The sequence below is a fragment of the Cervus canadensis genome, chromosome 15 (genome assembly GCF_019320065.1).
Source record: "Cervus canadensis isolate Bull #8, Minnesota chromosome 15, ASM1932006v1, whole genome shotgun sequence".
NCBI lineage: Eukaryota > Metazoa > Chordata > Mammalia > Artiodactyla > Cervidae > Cervus > Cervus canadensis.
In genome coordinates, this window is record NC_057400.1 from 11,071,999 (window position 1) to 11,095,476 (window position 23,478).

The 23,478-nt window shown below is 37.5% G+C and overlaps 1 protein-coding gene and 1 pseudogene across 2 annotated transcripts in view; one reads left to right on the forward strand and one right to left on the reverse strand.

The window, feature by feature from the left end:
* Window positions 1-23,478, reverse strand: part of DPP10 (dipeptidyl peptidase like 10) — a 716,172-nt gene that overhangs the window by 383,056 nt on the left and 309,638 nt on the right. The gene's annotated exons all lie outside the window — the stretch shown is intronic.
* On the forward strand, window positions 3,749-5,619 carry LOC122453998 (annotated as a pseudogene).

A 23,478-nucleotide genomic window follows, 5' to 3' on the forward strand; every position in this document is an offset into this window, starting at 1 on the left:
TATGAATAAAATCATAAAACTTGAACTAGCCGTAGTCCATTGTAGGAACTGAAAGTGGTTTTCAAGGTGTAAGATTGAAAACTTCCTGAAAGCAGTGGTGGGAAGAAACACTGAAAAGCCAGGTCATCGCACTGCCCAATACTATTTTAAAGAATGTATGAAATTAGTTTGTTGTTCAATCACTCATTCACGTCCACCTCTGTGGGACCCCATGGATTGCAGCACTCCAGGCTTCCCTGTCCTTCACAATCTCCCAGAGCTTGCTCAAACTCATGTCCACTGAGTTAGTGATGCCATCCAACCGTTTCATCCTCTGTTGTTGCCTTCCTGCCTTCAAACTTTCCAAGCTTCAGGGTCTTTTCTAATGAGTTGACTCTAAGCATCAGGTAGCCAAAGAACTGGAGCTTCAGCTTCAGCATCAGTTCTTCCAATGAATATTTAGGACTGATTTCCTTTAGGATTGACAGGTTTGATCTCCTTTCAGTCCAAGGGACTCTCAAAAGCCTTTTCCAACACCATGGTTCAAAAGCATCAATTCTTCAGTGCTCAGCCTTCTTTACGGTCCAACTGTCATATCCATACATGACTACTGGAAAAACTATAGCTTTGACTAGATGTATCTTTGTTGGCAAAGTAATATGTTGTCTAGGTTTGTCATACCTTTTCCTCCAAGGAGCAACTGGCTTTTAATGTCATGGCCGCAATCACCGTCTGCACTGATTTTGGAACCCAAGAAGATAGTCTGTCACTGTTTCCATTGTTTCCCCATGTATTTGTCATGAAGTGATGGGACTGGATGTCTTGATCTTTGTTTCTTTAATGTTGAGTTTTAAGCCAACTTTTTCACTCTCCTCTTTCACTTTCATCAAGAGGCTCTTTAGTTCATCTTTGCTTTCTGCCATAAAGGTGGTGTCATCTGCACATTTAATGTTATTGATATTTTCCTCTGTAATCTTGATTCTGGCTTATGCTTCATCCAGTCTGGCGTTTCACATGATGTACTCTGCATATAAGTTAAATAAGCAAGGTGACAATACACAGCCTTGATGTACTCCTTTCCCAATTTTGAACCAGTCCATTTTTCCATGTCCAGTTCTAACTGTTGCTTCTTGACCTGCATACAGATTTCTCAGGAGACAGGTAAGGTGGTCTTGTTTTCCCATTTCTTAAATAATTTTCCACAGTTTGTTGTGATCCACTCAGTCAAAGGCTTTAATGTAGTCAATGAAGCAGAAGTAGAGGTTTTTCTGGAATTCTCTTGCTTTTTCTATGATCTAATGGATGTTGGCAATTTGATTGCTGGTTCCTCTACCTTTTCTAACCCAGCTTGAACATCTGGGAGTTCTCGCTTCACACAGTGTTGAAGCCTTTGAAAACTCAGAGTGTTGAAAAACTTTGAGAATTACTTTGCTAGCATGTGAATGAGTACAGTTTGCAGTAGTTTGAATATTCTTTGGCACTGCCATTCTTGGGACTCAAAATTAGGAATTCCGTCTATAAAATTAACTATTGTTTTAGCAAAGCCAAAGGAGATATACAAAGAGAATAAATGAAATGGGAGTAAGTGATGTCATCTAGGAGACTACTAAGGTATTAATAAAATAATTTTTAAGGAGAAAGGCATATTTTCTTCTTCCCCACTCTAAACTCTCACAACTTTTGATAACTAAACAGTTGTCCTTTTCTATTAATTGAGTCTACTAAGCCAACAAGCCTTTAAAATTTGTGTTCACTTAATATACCCATTGTAAGCCAGGTTGTGAAAATAAAATTTGAATTTCATAAATTGGACATGCCAACCAAAATAAATATCAATGCTTGAGTTCTATTACAATATCAGATAGCTATCAACACTTATAAGACATTTGTAATTTATAGAACAAAATCAGTCTGAGAGGTCTACGTTCCAGGTGAAAGAGAAAAGGTTGGAAGCTCTCAGGAAAAGCTTCCTTTTGTTTTAGAGATAGAAGAACTGTTAAAAGGTAAACTGAGGCACATTATTTTTTTTTCCCCCAAAGGTCTATTTAAGGTCCAATTCAAATTGAACAATGTCAAACCAAAAATGCTTAGGAGCTCCCTGCTGACAGAAGCTAGGGAAAAGATTTTAATAGAGAAGACACAGAAGAAAAACAAATATATTATTTGATTGGTTATAGCTTAAACAGTTGACTTATTTGGAAAATTCTAGGAGGCAGTTTGTGATCGGTTGTTCTTTAGTTTTGTTTTTTCGGATTTTGGTGCATTGATTCTGGCTTAGGTTTTGGTTTGCTTAGTAGGCATGCAAAACTTTAGAGACATTTTAGTCTAAGGACTTCCTTGTTTAATTAATTAACAAGAGTGGCAGTGATATGTCATAAGAACAACAAAACAGTAAGAAAGGAGACTGTTCTGGGAGGAATTATGGTGGACTAATATATTGATATAACATTATAAAAAGTGAAATGAACAGGTATATAGGTATAGTATATTCTAAATTGGTGATAGAATAACCCACAACTATAAGCAACCAGCAATAATATCTGAAATAATTTTTTAACTTTGATCTGCATCCTTTGTTTTGTCCCCTAGTAAGATTCACTGGTTTGTCGTCAATGTCTTAAACAGCTAGATACAAACAGCGCGGCTGTGCCAACATTTAAGGACAGTACCAAAGTGCACATCCCAGTCTCACAGTAGGTACCCGCCCTAAATATTTCTCCGTTGTGTGTTATTAACATGCTTCTCAAAGTCTGCAGTACTCCACCTCTTTGATACACCCTATCTCAGTGCTGAATGTGCTACTGGAAGACCAGCAGCTTTGCCTTATGTAAGGCATGCTCTTCCTCCCATGATAGCAGTGTTCTGAACAGTGTCATGGACAGACCATATTTATTACTCACTCATGGCTCAACACTACAAACCTCCTTCCATGTACTTTCTTTATGCAAAAATTTTATACCTTAGGCTCCATTGGGTTTAGAAATTGATCAACACAATCAACATTAATTAGGGGCTTTTTGTTTGTTTGTTTTTTGGCCATATCATACGGCTTGTAGGATCTTAGTTCCCTGACCAGGGATCAAACCCAGGTCTGTGGCAGTGAAAGTGCAGTGTCTTAACCACTGGATCACCAGAGAATTCCCAATATTTAATTTTGAAAAGAATAAAATTTTGACTAAGACTGAGATATACCTTCAGATCAGTGAGAACAAAAAGGAAAGAAAAATTTAGAAGTAAATAAAATGTAAAAGTAAGTAAATATTGGACTTCTCCTGTGGCTCAGATGGTAAAGAATCTGTCTGCAATGCAAGAGACCCCGGTTCAATCCCTGGGTTGGGAAGATCTCCTGGAGAAGGAAATGGCTACCCACTCCAGTATTCTTACCTGGAGAATTCCATGGACAGAAGAGCCTGGCTGGCTACAGTCCGTGGGATCACAGAGCAAATATTACACTAAATCATCAATATTTTTTCAGAACTTAAGCTCATAGGGATCTATATTTTTACTGACCACTTATTAATATTAAATTGCAAACATAACTATTGAGACTGGAAAGGAGAGAATGACATACCACATTTTGAAAACAATGAGTGCTGTAAAGAAGCATGCAGAAATGGCCTCAGTGTTGGAAGAGCAGATTGGGGAAATACTCAAGTAAACAGTGATGGAATGTGACAGAAGCTGTTAAAATCCAAATTCACACAAACATTTAAATTTTTTCTCATCTGGACACAGTTTCTTCTTCTAGTCTGAACTGCAATTACAACTAATGGGCTTCAACCCTCTCAACCAGTGCCCAGTAAGAGAGGCGCATTTATGCTTTCAAACATTTGGGCCATCCACTTGTTCATATGCTATGGTTTGATGCCCAGAATATTATCCTGTGCCATGAAATCTTGGTCCAGGATGAAACTGGAAAAAGATGGTGCAGTGACAGGATGATAAATGAAGTTCACCAAGATGAGAGCTTGGATTTTACTCATATTCTTGGCTACAGAAACAGATTTACCAACCTGTCTGCCCCCAAACAGATTCTTCTATAAAGTTTGAAAATCGAACATCTAATAACCACATTATATCAAAGGGCAAAAGACAAAGCCTCTCTTTTTGTTTGTGAGTAGACAGTCAAATTCAAAATTCTTCTTTAGAAAAGAGGATTTGTATAAATAAGGATTCTGTTTGCTTGCTACAGTGATAAAAAATTTCATATTTTGAAAATTCCCAATTAAACTACACACTTGTTTGTTGTTGTTTAGTCACTAAGTCATATCTGACTCTTTTGCAACTCCATGGACTGCAGCCCAGCAGGCTTCTCTGTCCATGAGATGTTCCAGGCAAGAACACTGGAGTAGCTTGCCATTTCCTTTTCCAGGGAATCTTCCTGACCCAGGAATCCAACCCCTGATTCCTGCATTGGCAGGCAGATTCTTACCACTGAGCCACCAGGGAAGCCCTAAAGTACACACTAGGTTGCAACAATTCTACTTAGTAAGGTTTCTTTCCCTTGAATCTAGATTTGTCACATTTTAAATTAATTAATCCAATGCATGTATATTCAATAAAATGTACGGACCTTAACTGATATTTAATAGTTTAAGAATCTCTTTTTTTTTCTGCTTTATTTTTTTTTTCATTTATTTTTATTAGTTGGAGGCTAATTACTTTACAATATTGTAGTGGTTTTTGTCATACATTGACATGAATCAGCCATGGATTTACATGTATTCCCCATCCCAATGCCCCTCTTCATAAGAATCTATCTTTTAAGTAAAACCTAAAGGAGCTAACTTTTCTTTAAAAATAATTCCATTCTGTGATTGAAGAACTTTTAAAAGGATGTTAATTCTCTGAACAAAGATAAAATTAAAGTCAAAAAGGTTTCAGTTGTAGTAATAGAGAGGCAGCACTTCCTAACTAGCAGACCTTTAAAATTGACTATGCTCTAAATTCACACAGCAAAAAATAGCGATCAGTAAATCTGTCTTGTGTTTTCATTATCTCAATCAGATAGCAAACTGTTATCTAAAATTTAATCAACAATGTCCCTAGATTAAACTGAATTTAAAAACATATTTTAACCATGAAGTCAAGGTAGAAGAGTATGTGGGCCCGCCCTACCCCTAGAGAATAGTGGATGAGTGCAGGGGGGACTTCAAGATGAGAAGCATAGATAGTGGTATCTTTCAAGCAAGCAAAGGTTTCCACAATTCCCTGCTGGGAGTAAACCACAGGCTAGGAAGCAGTTTGACAACTATTAAAACCAGGGCTCTGCAGTTGAGAGATAGCTTTGCAGTTGCGAGAGGTCTGCTTTCCATGATTGACTATAATATGGTTCAAGTCGGAGAGAAAGAAGATCCCTAGAACTCCATCAAGAGTGATGCTTTCACAAGAACCATGATGGCAGCAAGAAAGGTACCAGTAGCCATGGTTGGGTCAGCAGCAATGGGTGCCATTCTCCCGGCTTTAGTGGAAGGAGCTGGCATCTTGTTGACAAGATTTGCCTCTGCACCACTTCCTGATGGTGCTCTGATAGCTGAAGGCCCATCCAAGTTGCCTTCAGCCCAGTTACTATCTTTACATTTTGGAGGCTATTGACAGTATCAACAGGACTTCTTGCCCAGGATTTCTTTAATGAAATGAGGAAAGGACTTCAGATCTATTTTTAAAACCACAGGTGGGACAACTATGGCCAAATAGGCTATGAAGAGACATTGAGCACCTCTTCTCTTTAAAGGAACATGAAGCGGGGAGGTCTTAAAAGATAATACACTTATTTATTCACACTTAGATTGCATTTGTGATTGAAATAAATGTTTTAAATCTTTAAAAGGAAATACAGTAAGAGCTTAGAAGGTGAAGGACCAAATGGCAAACAGCAATGAAGTGTTTAGGTGTTTCCTTGGAGACTTCTCTGCCTGGTTTTGTCCTGTTAAAGTGAAAAGTGAAGTCGCTCAGTTGTGTCTGACTCTTTGCAACCCCGTGGACTGTAGCCCACCAGGCTCCTCCATCCATGGGATTCTCCAGGCAAGAATATTGGAGACAAACAATAAAAAAACAAACAACAAAAAAAAAACCCTCCTGGAAACTGCTCTTTTTTAAAAAACAAACAAGCACAAAAAACCTTATTTTAGAATAATTTTAATTTGAAAGTAAAGTTAGTCTTTCCTTACCATCTTCTAATTATTTTTTAAAAGACATAATTTTTCTTAATTTTTCTTTACATAATTTTCTTGATTCTCCTTTTTTTCCCAAATTTTCCAACATCCATTTAGTAAACCTGGAACACAGCATTCAAATAAGGCCCTGACTCTGTTATCTCAGTTTATATTTGTAATCTCTCCTGACTGCTAAGGGTTATAATTTCTGTTTCCCAAGGCTCTGTGGGGGTACAAATTGTTCTATATAATGATCCTTACTAAGAAGCCAAAAATCAACACTTCAAATGTCATTATTCTCATATTGACATAAACTTTTCATTAAAAATGTCGTGTGTCCCTCAGTTTGCCATGTTAAAATGCAGCAGTTCAGTTCAATAAATCCTAACATAATAGCAAGTTTCACAGTCTAAAAAATGTTGATTTTTTAATGAGTTGTTTCATGTGGGATTTAGTTTGTGTGTTGTTTGGGCATATTACGCACATGTGTGACTGAGCATGTATGTAATATGTTTTCTCTTCATTGCTACCAATGCTGTCTATACTTCTGCTTTTCTTCTTTAACATCATACTAAATTTTCCCTAGGTTTTCCAAGTTTCTGAGGAAATTTTAACCTTTTATATGAAAGCTAGATACCTCCTCAGGATAATAATTGAAATTTAAGAAAATGTATGGAGAAGAGAGGTTAACTATAATCAATATTCCCACTATGGGCCAGGTACTTTCCATATATATGTCATTTCTTTAATATCACAACCTTTTTTAGGAGGATAATGCTATCACCATTTCCTTGATTAGTAAAAGAATCTGGAGAGATCCACTAACCTGCCCTTAGTCATACTGATACTTAGTGAAGAAACCAACACTGAACTAGATTTCTAGTTCAATATCTAGACAAAAATCTCTATGTTTTAGTGCTGCATCATAATGTTTCAAGACTCTATGTAAATTACTAATTATATAAATAGTTAAAAAGTCAGATTTTACAAAACTAAAGTTTTAATAGATAGCCTTTTCAGTTTCTCACAAATATAATACTATTTATATTATTCTATCATCTCAAATTTTAATTTTACTGTAAATTTTTAACACTATAGATAGGACTACATTAGGTTTATGATAGGACACTTTCATAAGAAAGAAGTTTTGGCAACAATCTTCAAAAACTGAAATAAGTTATTATTGATACATCAATTAAGAGTAGGTTTCTAATATGATTTGGGGAATATTCATATTTCTAGACATGTTCTTTGTAAGAAGTTTCCACAAAACATATATCAGTCTCTGTTCTCAAGAATACTAGCTTCTGTAAAATGTTACCTGGTGCTCCAAATTATGGGTTTCATTATTTTAAAAGTTCAGGAACATCACATTATAATTCCCATCTTAAACAATATGAAATGCATTTTAAAAAAACTTAAAATTTCCTAATAAATAAAGATCTGTGTGGACTGTTATTTCCACACAGTTTGTAATGCATGGGTCTATTCTTTTTTTTTAAAGGGAGAAAATCATTAAATCGGGGATTAGGAAATAAACACTTTGTTGATATGGATCACAAACAATGTTTTTTGTAATTTTAAATTAGTCTTTACTTAAATAGTAAAGGTGAATTTTTAAAAAATAAGGTTAATCATGGTTATCAATAATAGAATTTGGCATCAACTGTCTTAAGAAGCAAAGCAAATAAGAAAGTAAACTAACAGGGGAACCATGTTTGCTGTAAGGCAAACTCAAAACCTATAGATACATCAACTAAATAATAAAAATGTTCTGCTTATTATTTCTCACTTCCCATTTCAATACATTTAGCATTTCCTCAAATCCTAAAACATAATTTACCACACTTGAGCAAGAATATTCCACTATTGTCATTAACCTTTATATTCTGTAATAACATTTTGCCACAGGACAATTGATTTCAATAACTTTTGTTCCCCTTGGTGTGAAAAATATACTAGATCCTTCAAAATGTGGCATTTCAACTTCCTTTATCTGTTCTCATTTTTAGTCATATTTCAATATATAGGTTTACTGCAAAGTTCACATTTCACAATAAGATAAGCATACTATTTAAAGAAATAATCAACAGAGCTATTGGTAAAGCTAAGGAAGTTAACTGCTGAATTTATGAATGCATGTTACTGCAACCTAGGAAGAGTCAAGTGCAATTTTTACATGCATGACAGGGAAAAAGTACAGTGAATATTAAATAATACCTATTCCTTGTTTAATATTCCTTGAACCTTTCTCCTTTAAGATGGGGCCTAAAACATATTGTAGATTACATTGGTAGATTACATCGGTGACTTGCCCTCTTGAGAACAAGTAAAGGATAACCGGAGCACAGAATGGTTAAAGAGAAGACCTCAGAATACTTAATAAAGGTGGTGCACAGGGGCACACACCTCTTTCTCGTGAGATTGTGAAAACTCCTGGGCGTGGATCAACAGGGCACATAGATGAAGGCCACCTTAACCCCTGAACTCTCCAGGAGGGTGTGCCAGTTATCCATTGGTAATATACCTATCTGAAGTCCATACCTGCCCAGGACTCTAAGAAAGTTTTACCGGATCCTTGTTCCAGAGCCTAGGAGAGTTCAGTCCTTGGGTCTTTCCTCCTTTAGAATAGATTAAACCACCTATGTGGACACTGCTGAGACTGACAAATAGTAGGGGACAAATAGTTGTTTGCAGAAGAGTGTGAACATTTTCCCCATGCAGGCTGGGGTAGCCACATGTTTGTTTGAGGCTCCTAAAGGCACTGAGATGATAGGCTGGCCACATGCCAGATGCCAGGTTCTGGTTCTCCTGTGCCACTGAGCTTTGATTCAGAAATCTAAGGAGTCATAAAGTGAACGTTGCTCAGTCATGTCCAACTCTTTGAGAACCCTTGGAATTCTCCAGGCCAGAATACTGGAGTGGGGAGTTGTTCCCTTCTCCAGGGGATCTTCCAAACCCAGGGATTGAACCCAGGTCTTTCACATTGCAGGTGGATTCTTTACCAGCTGAGCCACAAGAGGAGCCCAGAGTCATATAATTCTCAATTCAAATGTAACTTTCCAGTTGGTCAGGGCCACATATTTGTTAAGGTAACAGGTTGGACTACATTTTATTTAACAATCCATCAGCATGACTTATGAATTAAATATTTATTGTGAAAAAGCATATCCCTTTCTTTTCTTGCTCTGGCCCCAAAGACATTATGATTGGTCCTGTTCTGATCACATCATTCTGGTTAATGAGAGGAGTCACACTGTATCATTTGATTCATTTGAGAGCAACATGAATAGAACTGGACATGCAAAGTAGCCAGGAGATTAAACAGTGAGGACCAGATGGAGGCTGATTCAGGTCATGATTCAGGGACACTGTAGAACCATCATAAGTCAAGTGCAGGCTAAGTAGATAAGAGAGCACCATTAGATTCTATTCAATGCAAATGAGAGATGCCAGTCTGGGATCCACCAGTTTAGGAGCTCACCATTAAGATCAACAGAGAGAAAACAAACCACAGGGAACAGGATAAAAGCACTGGAGTCCAGAGATGTCAGAGGGCAATACAATGCATGAATATTATTTCAGCAGCATGAGGTTAGAAAACCAACTCTTGCTTAGATACCATTTTATGGAGAGAGTCCAAAGAGGGACTTAGCTGACAGACTGAGCCTGTTTAACCAAGGGAGTCAGCATTGCCTAAAGGGAAGCTGAATCTAGTGCATGATATGATAATACAATAGATTAGATACAAATGGAACAAAATAAAGTTGTTGCACTACACAGGAGATGATGACTCATCAGTTCAGTTCAGTTCAGTCACTCAGTCATGTCCCACTCTTTGCAACCCCATGGACTGCAGCATGCCAGGCCTCCCTGTCCATCAGCAACTCATCATTGACTCAATGGACATGAATCTGAACAGATTCTGGGAGACAGTTAAGGATAGGGAAGCCTGGTATATTGCAGTCCACAGGGTCACAAAGTTTGGACATGACTTAGCGACTGAACAACAGCCAACTACCATCACAATTGAGATACAGAACATCTCAACTACTCCAAAAAGATCCCATTTAGTCACTAGGTTTTAAGTTTTATTGAAAAGCAAAACAAATTAATAAATACTACCATGTTACAGCATAGTTTCAACAAAAAAACACATTCTTTTTGTTTAGCTTATCCTGCTCCTGTTAGAGAAGACAGCAGGCCCTAATCAGTAAAAATTGGTTAAGCAATTAAATTTGCATTCATAAATATATTTCTCTTGGATTTAATCTCAAATTTCCTTTGGATCTGTAGTCAGAATGTACTCTACCATTAACCACCCCACCAAAAACACTGAAATTTAATCTGAAATGGTCACTTCCCCACATCATTACATGAAAGGTCACCACTCTCATGTGGGACTAATTCCATGTATAAAGAACCTTTGGCTGGGCTAGGGAATATCTCCTGATCAAATTCATTTGATGGTGCTACACTTGCTCACAGTGCCCAGCTTTTTTTTTTTCCTTCTAGTTCACAAAGCCTAGCAGTTGTGAAGTCAAACTGATGTTCACTGGAACCTGCAGTGACCTTCTATGCTACTTCCCAGGATTCTGATAGGGCAGAATGAGAGAGACCCAGAATCTAGCAGTAAGGGCACAGTTATATAACTACAACTTGGTCACAATGATACTAATTTTCTAGATAAATATACAGGCAACTGGCCAAAAAGAAGAGTTCATTATTGAATTTCAGAAGCCTCAATATATTTGTAAAAGGAAATAATCAAGTGTATGTTTGCTAAGTATTTTCAAATTCCTGTGGAAATAAAAATACCATCTTAAATCTCAATCTAAATAAGTGTGTTTTCAAAAACAAAACCAAGAAGACTGCCTCTTTAGCCATGAAATGTCACCTTGGGAAGTATTACTTGAGCTCAAACAGATAAAACTCCTGGTACTTCATTATGTCTCTTCCACTTATATGCCAAAAGAGGATAACTAATTGGGAGAGAAAGACAGGTTTTATATTTTCAGGCCATTACGAAAAATGTAACCCATTCATACAACAGAGTGTGTATTACTTATGTGGTCACCAGGTAGAGTTAATGGGCCTCTGAAACCTATTGTATCAGTCACTAGGGAGTACCTATAAAGCTAAAATTTGAATCTCTCATCACCACTGAATACTCACATGAACACTGCAGTTACTAATTTGAAAAAGAAAACTACTTCATTTATGGTTATACGCTGAGAAGAGAGAAAAAAATTTAATGTGGTTTTCTATCTTGAGTACAAATTCCATATTCTATTCTGCTTTATAGCCACATCATCTAGGACCATGATTTGAACAAAGATGTTTAGTATGTATTTCCTTATGTAAGCCTTGCAAGTTAATAATACCTAAGGGTGGCCTTATGGTATGGATATCTTCCCAATTTTTTCTTTAAACTCTAGTTGTAGGACTAAAATTAATCTTGAAGAAGTTAAGAATAATCCCAATTATTTAGTTATTGGAAGTTGGTAACATTTACTTGGAAATATACCCTTAGATTTGGATTCATATTGCATGTATTTTTTGTTCCTCATTTTTTTTTTTTTTTTAATCTCTTTCCAGTGTACTTTGAGGCCCACTTTTCTTCAAACGGTCTTTTTCATCCCTGGAGAGTACTTGGTTACTGGAAGAGCTGGTGAAAACTCCAGGAAAATTAACATGGTAATGGCAACCCAGTCCAGTATTCTTGCCTAGAAAATTCTATGGACAGAGGGGCCTGGCGAGCTACAGCCCATGGGGCCACAAAGAGTCAGACACAACTGAGCAATGGGCATACACATACATCCTGAACTTTGATAAGTGACGACCATATATCCACCTAAGTCACCAGTGGGGCCTCAGAGAGTTAACGTAGATGGCCACCAGCGCTGTTTGCAGTGGCAGTTGTCAACTGTGATCCTCTTCCATTGAACACATGATCCACGGAGGCTCTATCTTTATTTGTCTCTGCTTTCAGAATCAAGGCAAAAATTAGATAAAAATTCCATTGACTAGAGAAGAACCCAGCAATATATAAATTCAGCATACATTTTTAGCATGAATATTTTATATTTAACATTACTAGAGGGTTCATATTATATATATTCAATTAAAATAGGCATGTTAATAGATTTATAGACTAGCTTCATGTATGTTTAGTATGGATAGAACAAATACATCTTATTTCTTTTCATTTTAGAAAATTACTTTTTCCTTTTTATAAGTCCTGTATATCAACCCTGAATATTCATTGGAAGGACGCTGAAGCTCCAATACTTTGGCCACCTGATGTAAAGAGCCAACTCACCGGAAAAGACCCTTATGCTGGGAAAGATTGAAGGAAGGAGGAGAAGGGGACGACAGAGGATGAGATGGTTGAATGGCATCACCGACTCAATGGACATGAGTTTGAACAGTCTCCAGGAGTTTGTGAAGGACAGGGAGGCCCGGCATGCTGCAGTCCATGGGTTCGCACAGAGTCAGACATGACTGAGCTACTGAACATCAATGTATCATAGTTTACTTTAACATGGCTGGTAACTCCAAAAGTCTCAACATTCTAGAAATGGTCAAAACTGGCATGTTGTGTTTCTTTGAGGACATTTTAGTTTCCACTAAGACAGAAAAAAAAAAAAAAAAACCTTAAAAACATCATAGTGTTGTGCTCTTAAAATTTTGTTTTCCTAGGTAGTTTTAAAATAGAGATGTTGAAATTAGTGAGAGAGAAGTTAAATATTTAAAAACATTATAAATATAAGAATGTGATCTTACTGTTGGAATGAACACAGCTGCTATGAGGAAATCCATGGTGAAGCTAAAACTTAGAAAAATGTGTGACTCCACAGAGAGTCAGTAGATCCTCACTGGTCATTAAACTAAAATGTATTCTTTTTCCCTAGAACTCATCAGATTTAACACATTTTCTATTTAATTATTTAACTAGGGAAGTAAGTGAAGTGACAGTAGATGCCGATTGAGTTTTCTGGTTAGATCATAATCCATTTCAAATATATAAGGTAAGCATTTCTTTAAAATAAAAATTAGATTATACTTTTGACTTGTTGAGTAAAAACTACTAAGCAATGATATATTTCTTAAAATGTTACTTGAAAATTATTGTGTTTAAAATTTATTATCATTATATAGGCATATATATATATAACATTATATATACAAAATATTGATCAAATTTTGACTTTATTGAATGCAAAATATACCAGGTAAAATAATTTTCTGCATAAAATGTCTTCTTTCATCATAGTTTCTGTTTTACTTTCCTTCGTTTCAAGAGTTGTGGAAGGCATATATGAAATGGATGAGGGTTTTATTCAACTCTATGAAGCTTTCTACATGTGTTTTTTAAAATTTTTTTTCAAAAAGACAACTAAGATGCATTATTTCAAGCAAAACAGCTTATGAACAATTATCTATGAATTTAATACATAAATACCAGTCTGGATAAAGCACAAGCTAAACTCAAGACTGCTGGCAGAAACATCAGTAACTTCAGATATGCAGATAACACCATCCTAACAGCAGAAAGCAAACAAGAACTAAAGAGCCTCCTGATGAAGGTGAAAGATGAGAGTGAAAAACCTGGCTTAAAACTCAACATTCAAAATTAAGATCATTCTTTTACATGTAGTTGACCAGTTTTCCCAGCATCACATGAAGAGACTGTCTTTTCTCCACTGTATATTTATACCTTCTTTGTGAAAGATAAGGTGTCTCTATAGGTGTGTGGATTTATCTCCAAACTTTCTATTTTGTTCCACTGATCTATATTTCTGTCTTTGTGCCAGTACCATACTGTCTTGATGACTATAGCTTTGTAGAATAGTCTGAAGCTGGGAAGGATGATTTCTCCAGTTCCATTCTTTTTTCTCAAGATAGATTTGGCTATTTGAGGTCTTTTGTGTTTCAATACAAATTGTGAAATTATTTGTTCTAGTTCTGTGAAAAATATCATTGGTAGTTTGATAGGGATTGCAATGAATTTACAGATTGTTTTGGGCAGTATAATCATTTTCACTATATTGATTCTTCCAATCCAAGATCATGGAATATTTCTCCATTGTTTGTATCATCTTTGATTTCTTTCATCAGTGTTTTATAGTTTTCTACATATTGGTCTTTTGTCACTTTATGTAAATTTATTCCTAAGTATTTCATTCTTTTCATTGCAATGGTGAACATGATTATTTCCTTAACTTCTCTTTCCAATTTTTCATTAAGAGAATATAGGAATGCAAGGGATTTCTGTGTATTAATTATATATCCTGAACTTTACTATATTCGTTAATTAGCTCTAGTAAATTTCTGGTGGCATCTTTAGGGTTTTCTATGTAGAGAATCATGTCATCTACAAACAGTGAGAACACTTTCTAACACCATACACAAAAATAAACTCAAAATGGATTAAAGACCTAAATGTATTTCCAGAAACTATAAATTCTTAGAGGAAAACAGGCAGAACACTCTCTGACATAAATCACAGCAAGATCCTCTATGACTGACCTCCCAGAGTAATGAAAACAAAAACAAACAAATGCAACCTAATTCAACTCAAAAGCTTTTTGCACAATGAAGGCAACTATAAGCAAGGTGAAAAGACAGCACTCAGAATGGGAGAAAATAATAGCAAATGAAAAAACTGACATAAAATTAATCAGAAAAATATACAAGCAGCTAATACCAGAGCGTAGAAGGCAATGGCACCCCACTCCAGTACTCTAGCTGGAAAACCCCATGGATGGAGGAGCCTGGTAGGCTGTAGTCCATAGGGTCGCGAAGAGTCAGACACGACTGAGCAACTTCACTTTCAATTTTCACTTTCATGTATTGGAGAAGGACATGGCAACCCATTCCACTGTTCTTGCCTGGAGAATCCCAGGGACGGGGGAGCCTGGTGGGCTGCCATCTATGGGGTCGCACAGAGTTGGACACGACTGAAGCGACTTAGCAGCAGTGCAGCAATACCAGAAAAACAAACAACCCAATCAAGAAGTGGGCAAAAGACCTAAACAGACATTTCTTCAAAGAAGACCGACAGATGACTAATAAATACATGAAAAGACGCTCAACATCACTCATTATTAGAGAAATGCAAATCAAAACCAAAGATACCATTTTACTGACAAAGGGCCATATAATCAAAGCTATGATTTTTCCAGTAGTCATGATGGATGTGAGAGCTGGACCATAAAGAAGGCTGAGCGCTGAAGAATTGATGCTTTTGAACTGTGATGCTGAAGAAGACTCTTCAGAGTCTGTTGGACTGCAAGGAGATCAAATCAGTCAGTTCTAAAGGAAATCAACTCTGAATATTCAGAGGAAGGACTGATGCTGAAGTTGAAACTGCAATAATTTGGTCACCTGATGTGAAGAGCCAACTTTTGGAAAAGACCCTGATGCTGGAAAGAGTGAGGGCAGAAGGAAAAGGGGTGATAGAGGATAAGATGGGTGGATGGCCTCATTGACTCAATGGACATGAGTTGGAGCAAACTCTGAAAGACAGTGAAGGGCAGGGAAGCCTGGTGTGCTGCAGTCCGTAGAATCGCAAAGAGTTGGACATGACTGAGTTACTGAATAACAAAGAGCAACACTACATAAAAGGAATCAGGGGTTAAATGTTTCCTCAACTCTAAATAATACATTTTTTGTTTCTGTCACCAGTAAAATAATCATGTTCCTAAAACTTTATCCCAGTGAACCAATCAACATCACCTTTAGTAAAGTCGAGAAGCTTAGATTACATCTAGAATGGTCCCCATCGCTTCTCCTGCTATTAACAGTCTCTGAGTGTCTCCCTGTCTCTCTCTCCCTTCCTCCCCACTGCCACCTGCTTTGCGTTTGTTTGGTACAATGTATATTCTTAAAATACCTATTATAAGTACAAAATTCAAAGAGCCATAATAAATCTGCAGAGTTGGACAGTAACTACCAAAATTCAGTTTTAGATCATTTCTATCATCCCCTAAAAATTCCCCGGAGCCGATTTGGTGCAATCTCACCAGACAGCCTTGGGTTGTATCTGTAAATTTGTCTCTTCTGACTATTTCATATGAATGGACTCATACAATAATATTTTCAAGGTTCATTCATTTTGTAGTATACATCAGGATTTAGTTGTTTTTATTGTTGATTTGTATGGCATCTGGTCCCATCACTTCATGGGAAATAGATGGGGAACCAGTGGAAACAGTGTCAGACTTTATTTTGGGGGGCTCCAAAATCACTGCAGATGGTGATTACAGCCATGAAATTAAAAGACACTTACTCCTTGAAAGGAAAGTTATGACCAACCTAGACAGCACATTAAAGAGCAGAGACATGTCTTTGCTAACAAAGGTCCGTCGGGTCAAGTCTATGGTTTTTCCAGTGGTCATGTATGGATGTGAGAGTTGGACTGTGAAGAAAGCTGAGCACTGAAAAATTGATGCTTTTGAACTGTGGTGTTGGAGAAGACTCTTGAGAGTCCCTTGGACTGCAAGGAGATCCAACCAGTCCATCCTAAAGGAGATCAGTCCTGGCTGTTCACTGGAAGGACTGATGCTGAAGCTGAAACTCCAGTACTTTGGCCACCTCATGCAAAGAGTTGACTCATTGGAAAAGACCCTGATGCTGGGAGGGATTGGAGGCAGGAGGAGAAGGGGACGACAGAGGATGAGGTGGCTGGACGGCATCACCGACTCGATGGGCATGATTTTGGGTAAACTCCGGGAGTTGGAGATGGACAGGGAGGCCTGGTGTGCTGAGATTCATGGGGTCGCAAAGAGGCGGACACGACTGAGTGACTGAACTGAACATAAATATACAACTTTTGTTTATCCATTTACCAGTTGATAAACTTTTGGATTGGTTCTGGTGTTTGCCCATGGAAATAATGGTCTAATGAGCATTTTTATACAGGTTTGTGTGTGTGTGTATGTATGTATATACAGGATATATGTATGTATATATATATGTGTGTATGTGTGTGTATATATATACACACACATACACACATATGTCTCATTTTGCCTGGGCACATATTTACTATGTCACCTAAAAAACATATTTAACTTTTAAAGAAACTGTTAAATTGTGTTGCATTATTTAAGATTCCTACACATAGAATATGAGGGCTCCAGTAGGAAAATCACCAGTTTCTGAGTCAGAAATCCCTGCTATATGTTTTGTAATTTAGTGGGTTTGTTATTTGTGTCAAACCACAGTCTATGAGCCTCAGCTTCTACATGAATAAGACAACCATAAGAACACTGGTCCCTATCACAGAGGATTTGATATTCTGTGAGGAACATTTATATACTAGAGAATTCTATGTTCATATTTTATTATCTTACATTTTGAATATTACAGCAAATAAAATCTCTAAATGTGCACAGATGAATAGTAAAGAAAGACAGACAAATAGGAGTGAATGACTTGGGAATGACTATGCCATCAGAACTCAGCACAATTTCCTAAACACACAGAGACAGTAAAATAGCTAGCAGCCACTCCCAGCTAAAAGCTACACATTAAACAGAAAGCAGATATTCAGAGCTATGAAGAAGAACAAGTGAATGTCATATTTGATCTCCTTTTTGCCTGTCTCAGATATCTCAATAACAAGGTATTAGAAGAGACAAAAAAAAGTTATGCTGACTATATCCTGGCCTTGGAATCTAACTGCTAGTTTTCTTTTTATTGTATCTCAAGTATTGGCTTATATTATTTGTATCTTATATTTCAATGTTTCTTTGTTTTGTAATGTTTTTTACAAATCAAAATTTTATGTAACAAAACTTAGCTGAAAGATTTATTTAATCAGATTTCAGATGATTTTTTGCACATTAAATGCCCTATTAGAAAGTACCAAAGAATTGGGGTCCAAGAAGCCCCAATTCATGTCTTTATTCTGTTAATGAATAATCCTTAGGCTTGAGAAAAATCCTCTGGGTTTTTATTTTACTCTATCTTGAAAAATGAAAGGATAATTCCAGACCTAAAGTGCCCCCTTTTAATCAATTTTACCACATATATTTCTTGACTATAAGCACCTGTGTTTTTTTAAAGCATGTGTGTTTTCAGTTGTGTTGGGACTCAGATTTCTGGGGACTCCATGGACTGAGCGTACCACGTTCCTATGTTTATAGGATTTCCCAGGCAAGAATACTAGAGAAGGTTGCCATTTCCTTCTCCAGGGGATCATCCTGACCCAGGGATTGAACGCACATCTCTTGCATCTCCTGATTGGTAGGCATATTCTTTACCACTTGCACCACCAGGGAAGATATAGATAATTTTCATGTAACTTCCATGACTGCCTCATGATCCACAGTTACAAATTCCTATTACAAACATGCTGAGGATCTGATGGAGGGTCTATGACTTACACCTTTGCAGCAGCTTGGGAAAGATTTTTGAATCCACTGATTCAATGGAATCAGTGAGCCTGACTGGAGAAGGAATGGCAACCCATTCCAGTATTCTTGCCTGGAGAATCCCAGGGACAGAGGAGCCTGGTGGGCTGCCGTCTACAGGGTCACACAGAGTTGGACACAGAGGTAGCGACTTTGCAGCAGCAGTGAAGCTGATTGGAGCTTAAGCTCCAACCACTTGGAGCTTAATGCCAAGTGGCCATTAAAGAGGTGATTCTGATTTCAATATTTAGGACAGAAACTGACATATGTTCATCACAGGACCTCCCCAAATGTGATATCCGATGTAATAAAGTCAAGAACACTTTGTTGTGTTATACATTCATGTGTCAGATGCAGGGATACATTCAACTGGCCCTAGCCAAGAGGGAAAATGAAGATAAACCATGCTCACTCCACATCAAATATAAGAAATGCCAGGTTCATCTTCAATGATAAGAGTGCAGTGAACGTTATAACAAGAGCACTGTTTTTCTCTCCAAATGTTAACAGAATCACTTCAACTACTAAGATCAACCAGACTTTACACTTCTCATCCTTGTTTATTCTCTCAGCATATGCTGCTCTGATAATTCTTCCTAATAAGAAGCAACATCAACAATCTTACTGTTTTATTAAAATTTCCAAGAGTAAAATGAATGTTGCATTAGCCTGATCCCATGGCTCTCTCCCAGTACTTATTGCACCAACTGTTTTCCAAAATGTACTAGCTGACTCATTTAGAAATATATTTTCCTGCTAAAATTACAGTATTAAAACAAAGTCACAATATGTTTACATGTCAAACTTAAAGCAGATAAATTAGACCCATCTCAAATATCTGATTGAAGTTGCTGAAAATTTCACTATTTCATTTTTATTTTGTATACAGATTCCTTCAAAAATATTTAATGGATTCATTCATTCATTTATCCATTCAACAGTTATTTATTGAGTGCCTTCTGTTTGGCCAGCACTATTTTAGGTATGAGAGATAAATTAAAGCAAATGAATTTGCTGACCACATGGTATTTTTAATCTAGTAGCAGAAACAGAAAATATACCAATAAAAATGATACAGTAAAACCTCAGGTAGTGGTATTTTCCATGAATAGGGTGATTAGGGAGAATTATTTGAGAAAGTATGGTCTGAGAAGGCAACTCTGTGGATGCCTCAGTTCAGCAGAGCTTGAACGAAATGAAGTCAGCATTTTTTAATTTACCCATGTATTTTCATGAGCGCTTCTGAATTAAAACAAAAATTGAGGAATTCATTCAATAAATATTCATTCTGCGCCATTTCTTTATGTAGTAATTTTTGTGAATATTGGGTTCCTTTTTAATGATGAAGATTTCTTATCTTGAATTTTTCTTGTCTGGCAATAGTAGGCGATACTTTTCTTCACACAGCAAGTTTTACGAATATTGGGTCCTAGTTTCTTTATGATCAGGATTATGTCTTGAATTAGCTTTTCTCTAATGACAGCAGATAATACTTGAGGGGTAGGGTGACTCGCCATGCATCTTAGTGCAAAGGTGCATGTGCTTCAAGTATATACTTCAAGTATGTACTTCAAGAATTATAGTGCAGTTTAATACAGATCCAATCTTGCTATTGTTGTTTTCTTGTTGTCATCGGCCTGTTTTAATCTGACATCTTCTTGTTCTTTAATGGTATTTTATTCACATAGGGCCAATTCTTCATAGGTTGTTTTTTCTTTCCTTACCCTCCTGAATCTTTAAGAGGAAGCTTCACTTTTCATTCTGCTTACCTCTTCCCAAGAATGGAATTTTTCAAGTTTGCCCCTCGCTGTCCTCCTTGTCCTGTGAATTCAAAATCCTTTGCCTTCCCAGTAACCAGTCATTTGATTAATCACATGGCAGACGTGTTCTATCCTCCGGGAATCTGCCTGCAGTGCAGGAGACACAGGAGACATGGGTTTGATCGCTGGGTCAGGGAAGGTCCTCTGGAGTAGGAAATGACAACCTGTTCCAGTATTCCCGCCTGGAAAATTCCATTGCCAGAAAAGCCTGGAAGGCTACAGTCCATAGCATCACATACGCTATCTCAGTCAGATATGACTGAGCACACAGATGTGTTCTGTGTTCCCCATGCAGGGTGGATTATCCCCTCCCCTCCAAAATCTGAGTGACGTTATATCTATTCCACTACCAAACACATCTCACAACCTCTGCTATCGGTGAAACACAGCAGTGGAACTGGGCCTGCCAGTCCATGCCCTGCCTAGAAGAACCCAAGAGGAGATTCCAGGAGGAGGAGAAGTGAAGGCTTTTCTAGAGTGAAAGGGGAGAGGTTTGTGGGGGACAGTATCCACTAAGGAAGATGGCTTCAACTAGATGCTCCTACCACCATCACCTTGCTCTTCCAGACCAGCCAAGATGCACTCCCAAACCTGATAGCTTTAATTTTGAAACACAGTCGAGTTCAAATCCTCTTTGACTCCATCTCTGCAGATAACACTTTGTTTGTGCTCATTTGTCCTCCCCTGCCTAGAGGTGAAGTCTCCGTGTCCACAAAGTCCAACGCCGTGGCAGTAATCAGCCCTCTGACTCCCTGAGCTCACCCTCCCTTCTTACTCTGTGACTTCATCAGACACAAAGCAACAAATACCACGCAGAAGAAAGATTGGGAGAAGAGGAGGAGGAGGAGAAGAGAAAGGAGGAGAGAACTGTGGACTCCCTACCATGAAACAAAGGACCTCCATGTGTTTACTTGGCCTGGGGACAATGAGGGTAGCTTCCTTCCCCACCCCCCCCACCCCAAATCTTGGCTTTGGCTTCCCCATCCTCCTTTCCTTATGCTTCACCTTATAAGGATTTATTACAAGGCAAAGTAATATTTTTAAAATTTTGGACGGTGTTTGGGTACACTGCCTCCCTGTTGCACAGACAACATTCTACTGCTCTGTGCCAAGGCTCCCACCCTGAACCCAGACCCCTCCTATAGTTATACGTCCCTTTCCTGGTTTCTGAGAGGCACTTATATCATTATGCATAAATAAATATATTACAAGTGGAGTGAGAGCTTCTGCCCAGTTGAGGCCACACTGACCCTCAAGCATGCTGTCAAACTGGTAACACTGCTTCAGAAAGCCTTCAGTTCTCCTGGCCCAGGCTCCCTTCTCTCTGGCGGTGTGTACCCAACTGTCTCCAGTTCTCTGTTTCCTGATGGTTTCTGGCCTGTCTGGCTGTTTCCGGCCATCCCGGCTGTCTCTTCCCTGCCTTTCCCCATCTCTTTATTCTGCCTGTTCTTAACTCACCATTTTATTCTGTCTCTTTCCTGACTGTCCCTGACTGTCAAGCTGTCTTCTGATTCTGGATTCACCTGGGACATGAGATTTTATTTTTGTGAGTAAGCCTAAGGGCATCACAGGTTGTTACAAGCTGCATCCTCGAAAATTCAGGTTACCACGAGGCCTACCCCAATCAACCACACTTTCTCCAACCCCCACCTTCCCCATCTCTATTTGTGACTCCCTTTCTATAATGTATACCTGATCCCCAGGGTATTGGGGCTATCTGGTACTGGGCTACTATCCTTCCCCCATGATACTGCATTGTCACCAACAAAGAACTCTTATGAAAAAAAAAAAACCAAAATTCCAGGTGATCTTATGTTTGATCCATACCTGTCTGAAATTTTTCCAACTATTAATACATATTATTTATGATCACCATCATCATCATCCCCATCATCTACAGTAAACAACTTATTAACTATTATTCTGCTCAAGAATGTTAATAGTGGAGATATAACATCCTTGACCCATCTCTGACCCTTATCAGTATCAGCCAAATGTTACTGAGAATTAACTCCTATAACCCCAGTTATGGGCCTGCTGGCATAACTAACCTGTGGAAACATGCAATTGGGCTGGTTCTATTAACAATTTCAGAAAGTATGCACATGTTTATGAACTTGTCAAAATGAATGATGGGGAGAGATGGGGAGAGATCTCTGCTTTTTCATTACAACTACTTTTATCTATTTGACTTCTGGCAACCTAGCCTCAAATTAGGGCTTTGGAATTTGCTTCAAAGTCATAAGAAATTAGAACATCTTATCCAATAACCAAGGCTTAGGAAAATTTTTTAAATATCAATAAAATGGATGAGTAAATTTTTTTTAAAAAAGGACCTGAAAATAAATTAATTCCCAAATAATCTATGATTGACAGAGGATTATATACAATATAAGTCAGCAGTGGGAATATTTTGATTTTTTGTTAATACAAGATAAAATGAAAATTGCACCCTTCACTTTCTTTACTTTTATATGTTCAAACTCTTAAGAAACAGCAGGTGCTTCAGTCTAATTTATGTGAAAATAAACTTCATTTTAATTACATGAGATTCATCAGATTGCTAAATTTAGAAGAGAAACAGAATGAGTTACAATTTAAGGTCAAAACAGGACTAATCTATAACAGTATTTATCCACTCCTTACTTTAAAAAAGAGAAGGATAAGAAAAATATAGATGTCAAAATAGGGAAGAACTGAAAAGAAAAAAGAAAAAAGTTTAAAGCAAGTGACAAAGGAGAGACCAGCATGACCAGAACTTAGATATTCTCTGTTTAGATTTAAGATCAAATTAATTTAGGATTCTTTGTTGAATAAACGTGGTAGAATCCCTATTTCATTTGCTTCAGAGCATTTAACCACACACTATGCGGTCACAAGATAAAGGGCTCAGCATGTTATTTGAACTTTGTCTAACATGCGAGTAGACGGAGAGATGCGAGGAGGGGAACTGGCAACAAGAATTTGCCCCTTGGTGACAATATCTGGTGACATTTTTGGTTGACGGGACTGAGAGATGCCACTGGCATCTACTAGTTAGAGGCTAGAGGTGCTGATAAACAGGCTACAATACACAAGGTAGGCCCACACAACAAAGAATTC